Source organism: Prunus mume, linkage group LG1, assembly GCF_029339155.1.
Source record: "Prunus mume cultivar Tortuosa linkage group LG1, ASM2933915v1, whole genome shotgun sequence".
Classification (NCBI taxonomy): domain Eukaryota; kingdom Viridiplantae; phylum Streptophyta; class Magnoliopsida; order Rosales; family Rosaceae; genus Prunus; species Prunus mume.
In genome coordinates this window covers 23,930,569-23,952,481 of record NC_142698.1, presented here as the reverse complement: position 1 = coordinate 23,952,481, position 21,913 = coordinate 23,930,569, and the positions used below count along the sequence as shown (strand labels likewise).

Here is a 21,913-nt window from a genome sequence, read left to right as displayed (position 1 = left end):
TTAAAGTAATTAAAAAAGGCTATGATATTACTTAATTACATATATTAAACTAAAGAAGGTGGCCAAAAAAAAAAAATTAAAGAAACTAAATTTACATGTTTAAAATAAATATAAATATAAATAATAAAAAATTTAAAAAAAGCAAGAAAACCTCTCCCGACGAAAGTTCATCAACACAAGTCTACCTAGGAAAATTCGCCTGATTAGAGTTCTCGCGACGAAATTTTTTCGGGAGAGATTTTATTTAAGAATAAATATAAATTTAGTATCTTTTAGGTCCAATAAATTTTCTTTTTAGTAATTAAATAATATCTTAGAATTATTTAATTATTATTTCTTTAGTGAATAATTAAATACTTTAATTAACTTAATAAACAGTAATTATTATTTTTATTTAGTCAAATATTTAAATTATAATTATTCACTAAGTAAATAGTAATTAAATTCTTATATTTCTTTAGGAAATAATAGATCCAATCATATGAAATTCGTGGATGCATAATAAAGACTTTTTATTTACCAAACAATTGAAACACATCATATTTTTCATATTGCTACTACTGGAGCTCCTAGAACACGAAAGGATAAATTTATTCCTTTATGCTCTTCCACATTACAATCCTACTTAGATCTCTATTTTCTTTCTTATTTGTATATATGAGAATATCAACTTTTAGGATATCCATGAAAGCCAGAACAAAAAATAATAATAATAAAAATTCACTGAACTTCTGGTTCATATAATATACTTAAAACATTCTCTATGGACTTAAAATTTCAAAATCCATAATTTCTGGTTTGGAGATAACGTCTAGTTCATAATACAAATTAAATATCCAAAACTTCAGGTTTCGATTATAATGTGTAATCAAAACTCCAGGTTTTGAATTAAGTATGTCATTGCAAATATTTCAGATTTTTATAATCTCAAATTAAATTTTGTATTTCAAATATGTATAATGAAACTTCTAGTTTCAACTAATTGTTTAACATGGAACTTCTGGTCCAAATAAGATATAAATAAATAATTCACAAAGACAATACAGTAGTACTAATTAAAATAAAATAAAAATTTACAATAATAATCACACTAATTTCTAAAAATAAAAATAAAATATGAAACATAAAATAGAAGGTTATAAGATAAATTGAATATATCGAATGTTAGGTTCTAAGATAAATTTAATTTATGGAATTAAATGTTCTAATATGAAGATATTTGTAAATTTCTATTATAAACTAAAAAAATTAGCAGTTTCGAACTTCAAGTTTTAAAGTATAGAACTTCGGGTTCTAGCGAGTCATATAAACAAAACTTATGGCTATAGGCTGAATTTGATCTTGAACATCAGGTTAAAAAAGATCACATAAAAGTATTGATTTTAAGAAAAATACGTTCAAAACTAAATGATGAATCAAAGGTCTTTCAAGCTCAATTTGATAGGAATAGCATAGGTATGATTGAAGAACTTCGGGTTCCAATTAGATTATGTGATATAGAACTACAGATTCTAATCAAATATAAGAATAATAAAAACTAAGATCGAATGAACTTGAAAGTTCCAATCTTTTGATTCCATTGTGAAAAACATGATAAAGAAAAAGGAAAAAAAACAACGTTTGATTCTGAACTTCAAGTTCAATTAACATTTCATATATGTATTGCTAGAACTGCAGGTTCTTGACAGGATATGAACTACGGGTTCATATTAATATTAATCTCAATAGACAATTATGAACTTTGGATATATATATATATATATATATATATTAACGTATATATGAAACTTCGGGTTCGAGTGCCTATATCAAATGAAAAAGAATACCTAATTTTGAACTGCAGGTCCAAATTTTTAGTAATATGATATTGTTCAAGGTAATAAAATAAAAAGACAAAAAAAAAAATAGAAGAAATGAAATCCAAATAATGTTGGAACTTCAGGTTCTTAACATGATGTATAGTTTTCTGACCAAAATCATAATACATATGCACTTGTTGAAATATCGATTTGGAAGTTGACGCAATTAGATCTTCAGGTTCTAGAATTTACCTATTTTAATGCACCAATAACGCTATGGGCACCAACTTGTTTACCAACTTTTGGATACCAACACATGTGGCACATGACATGGCAACCCATGTCATCTGCCATCTCATCTATTTTAATTACATAATTTGTTATATAAATAAAGAATAATACTAGTCTTACCACATTTTTTATACCACATGATGTGGCGGCTGATGTGTACATACCACATCATGTAAAATACTAGTTTCTGTTTTTCTAATTTTCTTTATTAAAATACACTTCGTTAATTTAATTGATATGGCATATGATATGGACATGCCACATCATGTGGTATAGAAATGTGGGATAAAAATGTGGTAAGTGTAGCATTACTCATAAATAAAAGAATTTAACACTGAAAAAAGAAACCCATTTAATATTTAGGTCCCTTCCGTCTTCCTCCTTGGCTCCCCAACCCTCTCCTAACTTGCTGGTGCGATTTATGCAGAACTTTTGTTTTGTTTTTTAGTTATAATAAAATATGAGTATTAGAACACTAAAACCCAAGTGATAAAAAATTGCTCAAGTATGTACGTACCTATCGACGACATTATTGTGGTTGAATAAAATGGTGCGATGAGAGCTTTAATTCTTCAATGAAGGACGTTGAATTTCTAGGGTTTTTCAAAGAGGAAGAAGGAGGTTTAACGCTAAACCACAAAGGATCGATGCTTTGAATTTGAGAAGTTTCAACTAGCGGCAATTGAAAGGGAGGAAGCTAAATGCTTTGATTGGAATTATATTCTAGCTTGAATTCTGACTTTGATTCCCATACTGATGTCCACTTGGATTGGCATCCTGGCTTTGATTCCCATACTAAGAGACATATTGGCTATCATGGAGGACTGTTGAATTTCTAGGGTTTTTTCAAGAGAGGAGAGGGTGGGGGAGCCAAGGAGGAAGACGGAAGGGACCTAAATATTAAATGGGTTTCTTTTCTTTTTTTTCTTTTCTTTTTCTTTTCTTTGTTCGATGTTAAATTCTTTTATTTATATAACAAATTATGTAATTAAAATAGATGAGATGGCAGATGACATGGGTTGCCATGTCATGTGCCACGTGTGTTGGTTTCAAAAGTTGGTAAAAAAGTTGGTGCCCATAGCGTTATTGTTTAATGCACATGTGGGCAAAACTTATAGTTTGGATTAGACATAATAAGAACTTTGGGTTCTAAGATATCTGAACTTCGGATCATATGAGGAACTTCAGGTCCTTAAATTTAAATAATTTAAATGAAAATAAATAATTTAAATTGAACTTCGGATCATATGATTAGATATTCTAGTATTTCAATAATTTAAATTTGTTTTCATTTCAATAATTTGGGTTCTAAGATATTTGAACTTCGGATCATATGATTAGATATTCTAGTATTTTAATTATTATTTTATTTGTATTGTTATGTTCAGTTATTTGTTTTCATTTCAAGAATTTAAATTTAAGGACCTGAAGTTCCTCATATGATCCGAAGTTCAAATATCTTAGAACCCAAAGTTCTTATTATGTCTAATCCAAACTATAAGTTTTGCCAACATGTGCATTAAAATAGGTAAATTCTAGAACTTGAAACTCTAATTGTGTCAACCTCCAAATCGATATTTCAACAAGTGCATATGTATTATGATTTTGGGTGGAAAACTATACATCATGTTAAGAACCTGAAGTTCCAACATTATTTGGATTTCATTTCGGTAATATTTTTTTATCTTTTTATTTTATTACCTAATCCTTGTAAGACCTCATATTTCTAGGCTTACAGTGATAAGAAGACATTAACAACTCATAAATGTCAAGCCCATAACTATGGTATTTAGTGTGTAGGTTACATAGAATTAGAAAGGGTGAATGCTAAGAGGTATGGTGGTCATCCACCAACTCATGCATTTACAACACTGGGATCCTTTTTTAAAAAACAAAATCTTTTCCCAATTTCTTTTATTGATAAGAGTAGTTTAGAGCATTATTCATTACTATTTGGCCATTATCGAAGTCTCTATTGTCTCCTTTTGATTTTTAACTTTTCGAGAGTTATTACCCTTATAAAGAATTTAGCATTTTCCCATTTAACACTTGTATTATACATATATGTACGTGTTTACGTCTTAAAGACTTAGTACAATACACGTATGTACATATTTTTCATGTTTAATACACGTGTTTCTTTACAAAATTTTCAATAATGTATACGAAATTCAAGTATTATACACATAGAATTATATTAAAGTATTATATGGTGGCCTAACTTTTCAGTTCCAGAAGTTTAAGTGAGAAATTTCAATTTTAGGGTGTAAAGTGAGAAATGAAGACCCTTTGTATAGCCGCATGGCTATATTCTTTTTAAAAATTAAAAAATAAAAAATAAAAGTATTCCGAATAGGTGCTATTAGGCGGTTCCTTTTTTTTTAAAAAAATAGTACAGCCATGCGGCTATACCAAGGTCCTTTTTATATAAAAACAAATAATCATACCCCTTAAGTTCTATTTATGGAGTATAGCTGATCGGCTAGGCTTGTAATGTGAGTGTTGAGGCACAAAAAATCCATTATTGGGCCCGAATAAATTATCAGCCCAAAACGACACTCCATTAAGAAAAAGCATAAAGCGGAGTACACGAAAACCCGCCACATGCGAGTTGTAGTTCACGTGCCATGCTAAATAAATTCGCCATGCTAGGGGTTGAGATAAAATATACCGGCTCTACAAGCCCATGCCAAAATTAAACATCGCAGTCCTTCCCAAGGACGATATAAATGTATAAATAAACCCAATCCTAGACATGTATTTATAAAAAAACCCAAGCACTATTTAAACATAGAAACACACCCAAAATCAACCCCAAAGTCAACTTTTTGGGTGTGTTTATAAATGGGCTTTGAGTGTGTGTAATGATGGGTTTTGGGTGTGTTTATATGTTTAAATAGTGCTTGGGTTTTTTTATAATTTCAACCCCCATTTTGGGTGTTTTAGTGAAACTCCCTAAAATTTAAACAAGTCAAGCGACATGCCATGCCAAGCACAAAATTATTATCTCACACCCAACCACGCTACAAGCCTAAGTGGGCCTAAGCCACTCAAATGCCCGGGGCTTACTTGAGTGGGTTGTGGTATGGATGATAATAAATCAACATGAGGCCCATTGATGGGCCGAGTAATGGAAAGTCTTTGGTTGCTTAGGAGCCTAGGGACTCAAGCCTATTTCTTTAGCCCAAATATATGGGTGAGCACAAGGGAGAAGAAATAGCCCAAGCAAAATAGTCTATTGACTCAACCAAAAAGCCCAATTTTAATAAAAATAGCCCACTTACTTAAGGAACCACCTTGGCCCATACAAAACTCCAAAATAAGCCACAAAAACCTCAGCCCCTTACTAGAAAAATAGAAGCCATGTAGAGAAGGTCTGTAGGATCATTGAACAGAGCTGCTGGAGGTTCCAGCACATGGGGGGAGCAAGTTCCAAGCAAGAAACATTCAAGGAACCAAAGAATATTAGCATGCGAGCTGCTAGAAGCACCATTCGAACCAGCATATATATATCCCAACTCTTTTTCCCATCAGACTTGGCCATGGAAAAAATAGAAGAAAGCAATAAAAGAGATGGTGGGAATGGAAGTCCATGCATTGAGACACCATGGGGAAAAAGGGGCCTTGAGCTTCAAAAAACTCTGATCTGGTGCAAATAGACAGAAGGGATTTCATCAAAATGGGAAAAGCCAAGGAGGGTGATGAGAAAGGAAGGGAAAAGATTGGCCAAAATAGGTAGAAGTCATTAGGGTTTCTTGGGAAGTGATGGTTTCCAGCGGCTATAAAATGAAGCCTCTCCTACCTAACAAATCCAACCCAGATTCAGAGAGCAAGCTTTCTCTCTAACTTGCAAGAACCCAGCAATCTCGTGCACTGCTCACCCTATTCTCCATTCTTCTCTTCCTGCGCATGAGTATCCGCTGTCAAAGAGCATTGTTCTTCATTTCTCTCTTCCTAGCCAAATCTCCTATAAATCTCTCCTTTCTCACCTTAACACTTCCCTTTTTACCCCTAAGAAAGCCTAAATTTCCCCTCAGTGCTAAACTCATGTTGATTTTGCTTCCATGCCACATGCCTCTCATGCCAAGCTCAAAGGTTTATCTGTAAGCATGCAAAAATTACCTGTAAGTTGCTATTGTTTTGGCTGGTGAAGGTAACCAAAATACTTCCTAAGGCTCTGCTGCTCTTTCGAAGTATTTTTGGGGCTTAATTTTTGAACTCATACAAAGAGGACAATTTCATAAGTCTGCCCTTTACGGCAAGCCCATTTACAGCTGAAGAAAAGTCTCCTACAAAGTGAGAAACTGTAAAGATACATATATATATATATATATATAATAATATTCATACCACATATTAATTATTTATTAATATGAATTTTTCTTTGTTAAATATTTTTTGTGAGGACTTATATATTATTAGATCTTAAGCCTAGTATGAGATTATCCCTTTAGTTGAAAGATGACACCATTCTTGTTTTTCACGTGTAGAGACTTAGAATTGGTTTTAATCAAATCATCATTGTCATGCCACCTTACATGCTAGTAACAAGTGGTGTTGTGATATCATTAGCCAAAGGTGGATGACTCACATTATTTCCTTATCTTTCTATCTTATCTTTTGGTGGTGGTGTTGTGATATCATTATCCAAAAAGGGATGACTCATATTATTCCCTTACTTCTATCTTATCTTTTGATGGTTTAAAATATTGTATATACAAATATTATTTGGATGCATACATAGCCTCTCCTATAAGTATCATGCTTCCTTACTTCAATCATTCATTCCAATCCTTTAAGGTAGATTTTTACCATGAAGTAGTGAGAGAGAGAGAGAGAGAGAGAGAGAGAGAGATATATATATATATATATATAAGGAAGAAAAAGAAACAAGATGAAGAACGTGTGTGTTTGTCTTGCAATATTTCATACTTATCATAGTGAGTGGGTTATGTAATATGTTCTAAAAGTTCGTATTTTGTAATAAATGTGAAAATCTATTTACAAAGTTCTCTCTATTTTCAAGTCAAACATGTCTAATTTGTGCAATATTTCACACAATATATATTGTTTGGAGTTTTTGTGAAGTATGTATTATTCATGAAACATGAGAACTTCAGTGACGGCGTATCCGAAGGATAAATGTACCAGACAGGGACATAGGGCAGTGAGGCCAATAAGGGTCACGTACTGGGCACAATTTGTGAATGATAACCAAGATATGAAGTAATGATATGGTATGATTTGGATTGTGTATCTTTTTATTATATTTTTCTAGAGAGTGTAAAATGACATTGTTTGACTGGCATAGTACAGAATCTACTCATTGAGTGGTGGTTTGCTTATCCCTCACCTATTTTATTTTTCAGATCAATTAGTGGGTAAGACAAAGCCGAAACCAGAGAAGTTGGATTAGTTTAGAGTGATAAACTTTTATTTATATCTTGTACACTTGTAAGATTATTATAATTTTATTTATAAATATAATGGTAACGTATTTTAACCAATTTTTCAGTCTTTTTATTTATTTCTTTCAATTCACGCACCCTGATTCAGGAATATTCTTTGTTCTCGGATCGGGTTGTGACATGTAAATTTTCTATTTATAGCTTATAGCTGTGCGACTCTACTATTTAAATTTCTATTTATAGAGTCTAGCCTTGCAGCTATACTTTTAAAATTTCTATGTATACAGTATAGCCGATCGGCTATATAGAGAGTACGGCCGAGTGGCTATACTTCTATAATTTCTATTTATGGGGTCTAGCCGTGCGGCTATCCTTTAAAATATTCTATTTTTTCACCAAAGAAACAATAATTAAAGTAATTAAAAAAGACTAAGATATTACTTAATTACATATATTAAATAACAGAAGCTGGCCAAAGAAAAATGTAAAGAAAATAATTTTATACTTTTAACGACTATAACCATACGGATATACTTTTAAAATATTTAGAGCGTATAGCCGCGCGGCTACACTATTAAAATATTATATTTAACAGGTATAGTCGGGCGGCTATACTTTATAATTTATATTTATGGAGTATTGTAATATTTCTATTTATAGGGCTATACGTTTAAAATTCCTATTTATACAGCATAGCAGCTGTACTATTAATTTATTGTATTTAGAGAGTATAGCCGCCCGGCTTTACTGGAAAAAAAAAGTATAGCCGATCGGCTATACAGTTATAATTTCTATTATGGAGTATAGCCGGCCGGCTTTACGGGAAAATTTTCTATTTATAGAGTATAGCCCTTCGGCTATACTCGAGCGGAACATCGCTTCATTGAAACACCATCACTTTCATGGGAACATCGCTTCAGGATCGCCTGTGAAGTTGCCGGAGCAGTATCATATAGCTTCAATCCCCCATCTTCAAGTCTTCTAACATTCTTCTAGACCATAACTACAGTGCTAAAGTATCCAACTTTGGGACTTCAAAATCAGTTCCCCTTGACAAAACTCACTTAACCACAGTAGTACAAGGAACTTTTGGATACATGGATTTAAAGTACTTCCGATGAAGTAAATTTACAGATAAAAGTGACACCTACAGCTTTGGAGTCACACTCGTAGAAATATTAACTGGGAAAACCCCGTTTTCTTTTGCTAAAGATGACGGGGAAAATCTGGTTGCTTCTTTCATTTCACTGACAAGGGAAAACCAACTTGTTCAGATTTTGGATCCTTTTAAGTGGTTCGAGATGCAGAGATGGAGCATGTTGGAGCAATGCTGAGCTTGCAACAAGGTGTTGAGGTTGAATGGGAAAAAGAGGTCTAGTATGAAAGAGGTATCAACAGAGTCGGAAGGATTGAGGAACACTCGAAAATGCCTAGAAAAGTTCCAAGAGCCTCAGTCATTCAAAGATGAAACAACATTCATGCACTCTACCAGTGAAACCATGAAAGATCATACAGAGAAAAGCATTCTCTGAGCCAGTGGGGCAAGTTTCCCTTTGCTCCAACGCAAGTTGTGGGGCCATTAGTTGATAGTAAATTGCCCTTTGCCATACTCCTACTTCTACTTAAAATACTCGTCATAATTCTCCCTTCGGAAACCAAAATGAGATGTCCTCTGTGTAACTAATAGGCCTCTGGAGGTGTTCATTGCCATTATTGCAAACATAAGCCGGCTGGAATAATGGCCTCCGCCAGGCATTACCTCCTTCATATGCTGTATTTCTTTCCAGATTCCTGTTTTTGGACCCAAAAAGTAGTGGTAGTCCAAAGAACTGCCTTGTGCTATCGAGTACTTGAATTGAGGAACACATATGCCACTCAAAAGTTGACTGTTCCTCTTCCCACCGCTCAGCTAAGTCCCTTCCACCCTCCATGATGAGAAGTGCAATCTTGGATCCCTTAACATAGCATCCCAATTGTCCCTTCCATGTCTCCTCACAACTATCCAAAGAAAATCCAACTCCTCTTCAGACCACATGGTACTATATGGCTTATATTTTGTCAAGAAAACTACTCCTTTCATTGAAAGCTCTTGCTCAGCTTGCAATACCATCACGCACAAGCTAGTAACAGAGGAGATTATTGTTCTGGTTGATTATTTTGGCCTCCCAACTGAAGAATTTCTTCTTTGTCCTGAAGCTATAGAAGCCGCCGCCACAGGCTGTGTTGTCACTGGGCGAAAAATATCACTGGTTTTTTCTTCTGAAAATAGCTGGAATCAATATTCCAAACATGAAAAGTAAAATAAGATTAGTTGACAGCCAAATCATCCCCAAAACTTCAAACAACAAGACTTACAAATCTCACCTGCATACACTGGTTTTTTGGTGTAATTTCCTTGGAAAATAGAGGACTAACTTTATCATCATCTTTGCAGCTGTCACCAACTTCTAAACATTCAAATGCATCTTTGTGTAACCATGAAGCATGAGTTTCTACTCTTTCAATTCACACAGCGGACATTTCTGGAGGAGACAGTTCATGCAATACAGTGGCATTATTTCTGCTAGTAGAATCCAAGGAGTCCCATATAGTTTTTGGCGCAGCCAGGTCAGGTGCTTCTGAGAACTCAAGTTTAAGTCAACATTGCATTCCACAGTGCCACATGAATCTGCTAGTAAGAATTCTTTTAGATAAAGTATTGTACGTTAAACACAATGTGAATTGATAATGTTACTGGTTCAAATGCATTCCTAGAAATTAATGACGTTCTACCAGTAAGGATAACAGACAAGTCCAAATAAGGAAGTGATCTGCCTAAATGAGGGGTTTCTGTTGCTTTAGGATCAGCACTTGATAAAACTTGAGCTTCATCTCTTATCAATGCATGGGTTTTTCCTGGTTTACATAGAGTTGCAGCTTCAGAAGAGGAGTCTCTAGTATCACTACTTTTTCTTAAATGATCCATGCAAAGAACTTCAACATCCATTGCACTTTGAGCACTCTGGCCACGTACTTCTCCAGCCTGTTGTAAGGCGTCACTGCCTGTCTTTTTGTCATCATGAAGTTGTTCTTCTTCATGCATCAAACTGTCCCGATGAATGAAGTAAGCAATTAAAATATAAGAAACCAATAAGTTCTGAAGTTAATGTGAACCTACATTTTAGTTCCAGCGGCAGCAGATCCAGCACGAGCATATGTAAAATCAATGATCCGTAACAAAGAAATTTGATCGGTGATTACAAATTACATGTACAGAAATGAAGTATCAGGTTAAGAATGCACATAATAGTGGAGTCAGTCAACCACTCGAGGGCAACTAAGCACTAACAATGATGCACCTTTTATTCTGACCTTGTTTTTGTACATATGTATTATTATAGAATACATGTAAATGAGAATGGATTTTCCATGTCGCATCTTATTTTCTATTTCTCATTTCACATGATTGTGTTTGTGCTCATAGGCAGATACATTATTTCCAAATTGACAAAAGATAGGCTTCATATTACATACCTCTCTGGAGTGCTTCAAATCTGCTTCATGATCTACTGAGTGAGCAGTTTTCAGGGGAAGTTTCTTCATAAGAACTGGTATTAGTACAAACAGAATTATTCAATTTGGTTATCAATGAGCAGCTATTTTCCACGGGCAGTGATTTCCTTTGCATATTAGACTCATCCATATCCTTTTTTCTTTTATTCCTTCGGCAGAAAGTAATCAATGGGGTGGTCAACTTGTTTCACGCAAGCTGAATCACCACCAAATTTATCTAACTTATTTCTAGAGAATGAATCAGTGTCTTCTAAGTTTGATGTATTCAATCTTGGCGAGCTACCATCACATTCAGTGCTGCTTTTTCTATCAAATACTGCTGCTGCTGATGATGATTTTTGTCTTACAAAATCAGCAGTAATTATAGCGGAATTCATCACCAATTGAGAAACTAACCTCCCTCCAACATTATTATCATCAACCAATGCTCCAGCATTAGCATTTGAAGATGAGCCTACTTTCTTGCCACTAGGCTTATTCTCATATGCATCCCTTTGGGAAGGAACCTCATCAAGACTTGTCGGAAGTTTTAATTGGTATTTGTCCTGTGCCAGATACTTCAATGTGTTTCTTTTCCTTATGGGGCTTATCTAGGCATTGGAGATTATAGGACTGAAGGCATTTTCCACAGTTCTTCAGGTTACCCCCAACACAGCACACAAAACATACATGGCATACCTGCAAGAAAAAGAGGCAGGCGAGACAGAATATAGCAATGACCTTAAAAATAAATTATAGGTCTAAGACAACTAAGAGAAGATCTTCATAAAAACCTAAATTAAAGAACCAAATCTAAATGTTCATCTCAACTAGATACGCTTTCAAGGGTCGGTTGAATAGGGCACATTCTGGTGGTATCTGGTAATCCCTTGAAACCCTTTTCCTTTTCAGTATTTTTTTCAAGAACAAAATTATGAGAGGAAAAATAGGGAAGGATGGATTATTAAATTATCTACATAAAGATGATTGACATACAACGTATATCCCTATGAAACAAACTAAAAAATTTGAACAGGTTCCAACTTTCTAAAATCTCACTGCAGAATTTCTGTTGTAATGTTCTGATGAACGCATATCAATCAAATGAACTTGCAAGTCTGGTGGTTTGTGTAAAGAAGTATCATCGGGAGCAACAAAAAGTGAATTACGGCACTCATGTCCCTGTACAGGATCTGTTCTTGATTGCCGCTTTCGCTTATACGTCAGCAACACTTTGCTTTCTGGCATTTAAGCTTTCAAAAAGAAATCTTGCTGCAATTCCAAACACTTGGACCGCACTTTTCACATGAAATTTGTATTTATTCCACTATGTTCAGTCTCATTTCAACACAGAAAAACCTGCATATGTTAAGGAAGAATATCCAATTAACTAAAGAGCAACTCATGACTCATATAGTTAATACAGTTATGAGTAGCAACACAGTGATAGCTGAAGGGCAAAAGACGAATTTCGACTACTCTGAAATAGTGAATCACTATTACGAGGAATGTGGCAAACAAAATTTGTACTAACATTCTCCCCCTAAAACACAGGCAGTGAGGTACAAGCATAAATGCCATTTGCATATTAAAGAATAAGCAAAGCAAGAGAAGCTAAACGCATGCCATTCACAGAAATGTTTAAACTTCAGAATCAATTTGAATTCAAGTAGCCTAACGCATGCCATTCACAGAACCATGTTATTGGCAAGACCATAGAAACTCCATGATAGGACAATTTCATCATTTCCTTCCACAGAAGACAGACACCAAGTCAGCAAATTTTGTATTTTTTTCTTCTGCGCCATGTCGTCAGTGCGAAGAGAGAAGAATATAAGGCGCGAAACAGGGAGAGGAATGGAATTAGATGAATTAAGAGTCTCATGATCTCTTCTTCTATGGACCTGACTTGTGCTTCACTGCTTCGGCTTCCCAATCTCAAATTTGCAGCTAAATTGTTTGAATTTCGAGTTTCAGACTTTCAGTCAATCGCAGTGTTCTTAAAGTCGGCCTAGGCGGGCGGCTTGGAGGCTAGGCTGACGCTAGGCTGCTAGGCGGTGGCTAGGCGGGCGCTAGGCGGCTAGGCGGCTAGGCGGTCGCTAGGTGGCTAGGTGGCTAGGTGGCTAGGTGGCTAGGTAGTAGCTAGGCGGGCGCCTAGGCTGGTTGGGTCTTTTTTCGGTGCCGAACCCGGAGGACGAAGCAGTGACTGCGAGAGAAAGGTCCGTCCTCTGCGAGTGCAAGCTTCGTGTTCGTTTGAACATATTTAAAGAGTCTAGCCGTTCGGCTGTACCTTTAAAATATTCGAATGTAGTTAGAGAGTATAGCCGTGCGGCTGTACATTTATAGAGTCGAGCCTTGCGGCTATAATGGAAACGTATCATCCAAAGGAAACGTATCATACATGGTCATTTCAGAATCCTCATGGTGGTTTGGGACTATTAAGCATATCTTATTACATGGGCTTCTTCTTGTTCTAGCAATAGTATGCTGATAATATTGCAGAAGCCTCAGGAATATGATTTGATGTGGTAAAAATAGACCAGCTTGACCAAATGAGAGTACAGTATGCTGATTATTTGCTGATATGCTCTACGTTTTACTTGTTTGGCAAATTGGGGACCGAAGGTTGATGTTGTTGTTTTTTGTTTTCTTGACCTTGCTTCAAATTATGGACCCCCAGATTCACTTGCGGAGTGGCTTGAAGCTGGTGAACAGCCTGTCTATATTGGGGAAACAATATCTCTATTGTAAATTAGCTCGTCCAGAATTATCTCCACCACAGGAGTTCTGCACCAAATCCAAAAAGTGCATGTATTTTCAACAAATAGAATATGGTACATGAGAGAGAGAGAGAGAGAGAGAGAAATAACTTTAACTCTCACCATCAGCTCTGGTAGTAGAACCTTGCATATCTGCACTCGTCTTGGACACATCACCACTATTAGAAACTCCTGCATGGCTATGCAGGTATGCTTTCCTACCTCAAGAAAAGAAATTGCAGCAGCAGTATCAAAATTTTCAGCTGGTTATTGTGCCGTAGGATTCTTTGAGCATATCAGTTAATCGGTGCATCCAAAGCATAGGTGTGATACAGTTTACACATAATGGTCAAAAGAAATCCGTCATCAAGAGTTTACTTTTCTCGACACCTACAAAAGGTAACTTAGAAATTAAGCATTTGCTTAACTATTTTATTAAAAAAATTAAAAATACACATTCGGGCAGGTATGGTTTTTTCACTACAAGAACCGAAACTAGAACAGACTAAATCGGTCCAATCTGATTTTTGGTCAACCCAATTCACATGAAGGAGTAGTATCTCCTTACGGGTAAGGAGGCACTTCCTTTGTTTTTTTGGACAGATTCGAGCTGACTTTTGTTGGGTTGGTTCTTCACAAACCAACACCAAGAACTCACTGCAAAGAGAGAATATGGAGAGCAGTGTCACCAAGTCCCTTATGCAATCTCTCTCACAATATTACCCCTTGGTGCAAGACATTGGTGAGAGAGGTTGCAGAGTTATTACCTGAGTCTCTATTGTCCCTTTTTTATTTTTTATTCTGACGGAGTTATTACTCGTATAAAGAATTTAGCACTTTATGTTTAATACTCTATTCTACATGTACGTATGTATTTTTCAATAATACATTTGTGTTCTGTACACGTCTTAAAAGCTCTTCAATATCTACTTTGAATATGTTGAAACTTACATTTTAATATCTATAAAATATAAAATAATGCAACTAGGACGGTCCTTTTCTTTTAATTTTTTTAATTAATTAACTAGTATAGCCGTGCGACTATACCTTTTAACTATAGCCGTGCGGCTATACCTTTTAAATATAATGTATTTAACCGCTGGTTTTTTTTTTTTAAATAGTATAACCGCGCATTGGTACTTATTTTGACACCTTTTTAAAATTTTAAAAAAAAATAGTATAGCCTCGCGGCTATATTCAATTTTTTAAAATGTTTTTTTAAAAAATAGTATAGCCGATAGGCGATATTTATTTTGACACATGGCCGCCAAATCGAAAGAAAAATCCTTCCTTTAGGTATATAAATATTATAGCCGTGCGGCTTTACTCCATTTTTTAATTTCTTTTTTAAAAATCGTATAGTCGCGCAGCTATATGTAATTTGACACGTGGGAGCCTAATCTCAAGGCGAGTCCTTTCTTTAGATATATAAATATTATAGTCGCGTGGCTTTACTCTATTTTTTATGATTTAAAAAAAAATCATATAGCTGCACGACTATACTTAATTTGATACGTGGGAGTCTAATTGCAAGGCGGGTTTTTTTAGATATATAAATAGTATAGCCGTGGGGCGATATTATTATTTTTTTCTTATTTTTTCAATATAAAATAGTATAGCCGCGCGACTATACGGATTTTGACAAGTAATCGATAGGTGGGTTTTTTTTTTAAATAAAGAGTATAGCTATACTCAATTTTTTCTGGTTTTTATTATAAAAGTAGTATAGCCCCATGGCTATACATCTTTTAAAACACGTGGGCATTTCATCGATGGTGAAATTGGTACTTAGGTGACAAGGGGTAAAATTTATGACTCAAACAAGACGCAACAAACTTCACACACTTTAGACCTTGACCAAAAACACTTATAAGTAGTCAACTGTTAGTCATGAACAACCACAATCAAGAATACACACATAGCATGCCACAAAGTATCTGCAACCCTAGAAGATTACTAGTGACAACCTAAGCACTCAGAAGGACCCGTCAATCTAGGCATCTCCTGTGCTAGCAACAACTATGGTGAAAGTGTGTGAAATTATCATAATCAAGGAAACATCAAACAGCAGATAAAGATGACTAGTCAACCACCAAGAACACCAACCCAGAAAAATTACAGAGATGCAAAACAGAAATTGGTCACCCAGAAACCTACCATTGGGAAAAACTGAGGGTCATCAACCGATCAGGCAATCCACTAAGTAGAAAAAGATTCTTACAAAGGAACTCAAGCAACTCAAGAAAACTTAGATCTATTTAGGAAGATGAGCTATACCTCCTTTGTGCAATCTTCTTCTCCAACTTAGCAAAACTTGAAGCTCAGTTCTTCATGGCAATGACAATTCCTTTTCCAGCTCTTTCATCCCATGGCACTAGCTTGCAAGCTCCAACTCAGACAGAAACCAAAATTTGGATTCAAATGAGAATGACCAATTTCTTCAAGAAATCATACCCTTGAAGAAATCAGTCTTGAATCTGACCTAGATATAAATGAGAGAGTGTTTTAAGTAACTAGATGCAGATTCGTATTTCAAATGCAGTTTTTCAAAAATAAATCAGTTTGGAAAAACTCATAAATGAAAATATGGTTCTCTCTTGAGGAAGAAGAAGAGAAAGAAGGCAAGCAAAACTTTCCAAAATTTTCACACAAAGAGACGGCTGCCAAAAGAGGAATTCTTTGGCCTATACACACAAAAATTCCCTTAGGTCAGAATGACACATGGCAGCAGAGAGAGAAATGAGAATAGGACAAAAAAGTTGGTTATCCAGCTGGAAATCCTACAGAGCAAGGATGACTAGTCATACGAGAAACAGATAACTAGTCATCATTTTGTGAAAACAGTTTAATGCAATATTATGCAATGCACAATTTACTTTTGTCAATATGCTTGAACCTTCATAGGATAGTTGTTAGCTAAGGATACTTAGAGAAGCTATTTTTAATCTAAACTTGAGCTTGATAAAAAACATAAAAATCCTATTACAAAGTTGTCAGGGAAGCCAAAAGAAAATTACAAAATCTATACATTTACAGATGGGGGTCTTTTTTTAAAAAAAATAAATAGTATATCCACGCAGCAATTCGGTCTTCATAATTTTTAAAATAGTATAGTCGCGCGGCTAATCGTATTTTGACATGTGAGCAACTCATCAATGGGGTCTTTTTTTTAATTAAAAAATAGTATAGCCGATTGGATATACTCGGTTTTTTATTTTTTATTTTTCAAAAATAGTATAGCCGCCTGGCTATACTGAACCACCATCTTCTAATTGGGTGTGCTTTAGGAGAAAAACTTTCCTGGCACGGGATGCCAGCGTAAGCAATCCAGCTAAGTATCCCCTTCCAATTATCTCTCAACAGTTGTCACCCATTAAAATTGGAAAAGAAAAAAAAATTTGGTTGCTCCTCATCCTATGCGAACCGAGCAACTGAAATCCCCTCTCATATCTCCCTCTCCTTCCCTCTCTATTTGCGCGGCCCCTCTCCCTCTCCCACAGTGCAACCCAAACCCCCTATCTCTCTCTGTTTTGACTTACTCTCCTCTCTTCCTATCTGTCTCTCACTTTGCGTCAGCCACATCGGAGGCCGCCAAGAAGAGATAGAAAGAGAGGGAGAGATTGGCCTCGAAATTTGATCTCAGTCACCTCAAGTTTGGAGTTTGGCAAGCTCACCGCCGCTGCCACTGTTGTTGGCGTGAAGAGAGAGAACGAGAGGGAGACATGAGACAGAAATGATAAGAGATAGATAACACCAACGATGGAGGAGGGGATGGGGGCATACAGGATGGAGGATGGCAGTGTCGAATTTTACACCGGGACGACAAGGGCTTGAATGTTGGTCTGAAGAATTTTTATTTTTATTTTGGTTAAGTGTTAAAAGTAGAGTTGCTGGGTTCGCAAAGTATGAGGAGCAGGGGCAACCAAATTTTTTATTTTATTTTATAATTTTAATGGATGACAGCTGTTGAAAAATCATTGGACTTGGATTGCTTACCTGGCATCCCTGTGCCAGGAAAGTTTTTCTCGTGCTGTAGAGGGCTCGTAGTACTTCTAGACCTCTTATTTACTCTTACAATCCGGTCACTCGGCTCCATGTCTTGAACCATGCCCATTTCATAGTCATCTACCCTTGAGCGTTTCCCCGCGGGAAGCAGTCTTTAGCTTGCTACGCATTGCTGTTTCATTCAGCACAACGGAAGTCAACTCTTGCTGGAGTGAATCAAGTTTTGCCTGTGCAGCTTGTAGCTGAAGAGTCAGGGAGTCTGCCCTATTGTTTGCATCTGCATGTGCTGCATGCTCACTGTCCAGAAGGCCTTCAAGGACGACGGTACTAGACTAGTTCTCTGCTCTGCTCATTATTTGATTTTAATAGTGATTCTGTTTCCTTCTCTCTTTCTTCAACTCTTGCCTCCAGAAGAGCAACTTTCGAATGAGCCCCCATCTCTGATACACGAATTCTCTCTAACTCATCATCTAAGTTTCTTTTTTCCCTTGGCAAACTTCCAATATGCCTCTCAGCCCTCTCAATTTGGGCCAATCTTTCCATTTTCCAATAACTTTTGCATCTCACTAGTTTCCTTTTGAGCAACATCCGCTCGAGCTCGTGCTTTATCTCGGCAAATATCAGTCGCTCTTGTGACTTGTTTTTCAGCGATTTTACACCTTTCTTGGACTTGATCAAGTCTTTTTTTTTCTCTCTCAAATGAGTGGGCCTGTGCATTTGCAGCTTCTAATTTGTGACTTAAGTCCATGATTTCAAGCTTCATCGATGATATTTCAGCATCATAACTATCTACTTTCAATTTGGCAGTCTGCAAAGAATGTGTAATAGTCAAGTACCACATCATTGATAGATACATATATTGAAAAGAAAAGCAAACATTTGCAAAATAAGGATTCTTCTTCATCCCTAAACATTTTCAATGATTTCCATAGGGTTCTATTTCCGATAACTGAGTTTTTACATAATGCCTATGAGCTTGTGGATAATCAGATATACACATCCATATATACTGCAACAAACTATTTGTTATCACAAAAAATTCAATTATATATGAGGCAAGAACAAGGTTCTTATCTTTTTCTTCAGGATTTTTTGGACGGTGAAAAGCGGACTTATACACCTCAAGAGCATAATCATATGCTGTTCAGGCACCCATCTTCTTCGACACTCTGCAGAGTAAGATTAACACAATCACATGATGCCTAAGAAATTTGTAATCAGAGTTGTTCCAGAGTCAGTTTCTTATTCACCCTCTATTCCATATGAAGTCTGAGATCCAAAAGGGTTATTTTATTATTGTATTCTCCGTTGTTGTAGTTTAAAATGAAAACAGAACATCCACTTCAACATCTACTCTCTTCAGATAAGACACAGGACAACATATATTATTTATGTAACCTCAATGAAACAGCACAAAGAAGCTAACCAAGACAAAAATTTATATAGCACACATCTAATTCGAGTTGGTTGGTCAATCGTTTATTACATATTCACCACTTCCACTTTTTTCCGGTTAGAAACTAATATTCTGTTAAACTTTTATACATAAGGAAAATCATGGATAAAAACTAATAATTTAGAGCCCGTTGCAAAATACCACCCAATAAGAGAGCTCAAGGACCATGAAGAGGATATGGTGCGAGACCCATCATCATAGTTGCCCCAACTTGCTTCGGCCTTGTTCTTTCAAAAACAAACCTTGTCAATGCGTCTAGCCCGGATCTGAATTCATACCTTAATTTGACCAACTGCATTAGAAAAACTTAGCCTTCAAGTTCAACACAGACAAATATCAATATAGAGTGTAACAGATTTGAATTCATGACCTACAAGAGAGAGATCAAAGACAACAGTGAGTCACTGACCTGAATTTCATTAATTCTCTGTAGATCATGTTCGTTGTTCAACAGCCGTACAAGCACTCTCTATCTGAAAATAGAGCTCGAATGGAGGCTCGTATCTATATTGGCCATTCATACTGTACAATTAGCGCCTCCAAGTCCAACATACATTATACATAGAGAACATAATTCAAGATTAGCAGTGCTCAATGTGCCTAGAATGTCATAAATAGCTAACAAGCGTAACCTAAAAGCAGATAATGCCAGTTTAACAGTACATGTATGAATTGGCAAGCAAATTCTTGAAAATAAAAGGTCAAGATTGCTCTCTCTCTCTCTCTCTCTATTACTACGAAAATGCAGAAAGACGGATTTCGACTGCTCTGAAATACTGAATCACTATTACGAGGAATGCGGCAAACAAAAATTGTACTAACATTCTCCACCTAAAACACAGGCAGTGAGGTACAAGCATAAATGCCATTTGCATATTAAAGAATAAGCAAAGCAAGAGAAGCTAAACGCATGCCATTCACAGAAATGTTTAAACTTCAGAATCAATTTGAATTCAAGTAGCCTAACGCCTGCCATTCACAGAACCTTGTTATTGGCAAGACCATAGAAACTCCATGATAGGACAACTTCATCATTTCCTTCCACAGAAGACAGACACCAAGTCAGCAAATTTTGTATTTTTTTCTTCTGCGCCATGTCGTTAGTGCGAAGAGAGAAGAATATGAGGCGTTAAACAGGGAGAGGAATGGAATTAGATGAATTAAGAGTTTCATGATCTCTTCTTCTATGGACCTGACTTGTGCTTCACTGCTTCGGCTTCCCAATCTCAAATTTGCAGCTAAGTTTTTTCAATTTCGGGTTTCAGACTTTCGGTCAATCGCAGTGTTCGAAAAGTTGGCCTAGGCGGGCGGCTAGGCGGCTAGGCGGTGGCTAGGCGGCTAGGCGGTGGCTAGGCGGCTAGGCGGGCGCTAGGCGTCTAGGCGGCTAGGTAGTAGCTAGGCGGGCGCCTAGGTGGGTTGGGTCTTTTTGGGTGCCGAACCCGGAGGACGAAGCAGTGACTGCGAGAGAAAGTTCCGTTCTCTGCGAGTGCAAGCCTCGTGTTCGTTCGAATATATTTAAAGAGTATAGCCGTTCGGCCGTACCGATAAAATATTCAAATGTAAGTAGAACGTATAGCCGTGCGGCTGTACGTTTATAATTTCTATTTATAGAGTCGAACCTTGCGGCTATAATGGAACCGTATCATACAAAAGAAGACGTATCATCCAAAGGAAACGTATCATACATAGAACGTATAGCCGTGCGGCTCGTAGTACTTCTAGACCTCTTATTTACTCTTACAATCCGGTCACTCGGCTCCATGTCTTGAACCATGCCCATTTCATAGTCATCTACCCTTGAGCGTTTCCCCGTGGGAAGCAGTCTTTAGCTTGCTATGCATTGCTGTTTCATTCAGCCCAACGGAAGTCAACTCTTGCTGGAGTGAATCAAGTTTTGCCTGTGCAGCTTGTAGCTGAAGAGTCAGGGAGTCTGCCCTATTGTTTGCATCTGCATGTGCTGCGTGCTCACTGTCCAGAAGGCCTTCAAAAGAAGACGTATCATCCAAAGGAAACGTATCATACATAGTCATTTCAGAGAGTGACCATACCTAAAAAAATTACTTGTTCCTTCCCAATTAAAACAATCAACCAAATCCACAATCTCCAAAGAGTGACCACCTTCATGTTGGTCCCCAACGAACAGGTTGTGGAGGTCTATTCATGACAGATGACAAATCGACCCTTTGGTTCTTCAGTTGTTCAATATCTAATTTGACCGAGGCATGTCTAATACATGCAGAGTATACCTCTGAATTGCATAGTTAAGGTTACTTGATTGTGCATTTGATTGAAATGGTAAATTGTCTTGCTTGCTAAATTTTTTTTATCTGTATTGTATTAGCCTCTTGAAGAACCAGAGAACATGACCAATATTATTCTTCAAGCTCTGGAAATAACTGGACAGAGAGGCGTCATCTACCGAGGCTGTGGTGTCCTTTGTATTGTATTAGCCTCTTGAAGAACCAGAGAAAATGACCAATATTATTCTTCAAGAGCATAATCATATGCTGTTCAGACACCCATCTTCTTCTTCAACACTCTGCAGAGTAAGATTAACACAATCACATGATGCCTAAGAAATTTGTAATCAGAGTTGTTCCAGAGTCAGTTTCTTATTCACCCTCTATTCCGTATGAAGTCTGAGATCCAAAAGGGTTATTTTAT

At 36.3% G+C, this 21,913-nt stretch overlaps 2 long non-coding RNA genes and 2 pseudogenes across 3 annotated transcripts; all 4 read right to left on the bottom strand.

Moving 5' to 3' along the window:
• Positions 1 to 8,451: 8,451 nt before the first annotated feature.
• On the bottom strand, positions 8,452 to 10,918 carry LOC103343971 (uncharacterized; annotated as a pseudogene). Its single transcript, XR_016123239.1, has 3 exons — positions 10,271 to 10,918; positions 9,863 to 10,166; positions 8,452 to 9,767 (listed from the first exon to the last, which is right to left on the bottom strand). The product of XR_016123239.1 is annotated as an uncharacterized LOC103343971 (transcript).
• Positions 10,919 to 11,976: 1,058 nt separating this feature from the next.
• Positions 11,977 to 13,245, bottom strand: LOC148921376 (uncharacterized). Its single transcript, XR_016123240.1, has 2 exons — positions 12,727 to 13,245; positions 11,977 to 12,388 (listed from the first exon to the last, which is right to left on the bottom strand). It is a non-coding gene; the product is annotated as an uncharacterized LOC148921376 (long non-coding RNA).
• Positions 13,246 to 17,316: 4,071 nt separating this feature from the next.
• Positions 17,317 to 19,018, bottom strand: LOC148921375 (uncharacterized; annotated as a pseudogene).
• A 180-nt stretch (positions 19,019 to 19,198) lies between these two features.
• LOC148921374 (uncharacterized) lies at positions 19,199 to 20,664 on the bottom strand. The gene is made up of 3 exons (XR_016123241.1): positions 20,235 to 20,664; positions 19,659 to 19,753; positions 19,199 to 19,541 (listed from the first exon to the last, which is right to left on the bottom strand). It is a non-coding gene; the product is annotated as an uncharacterized LOC148921374 (long non-coding RNA).
• Positions 20,665 to 21,913: the final 1,249 nt, after the last annotated feature.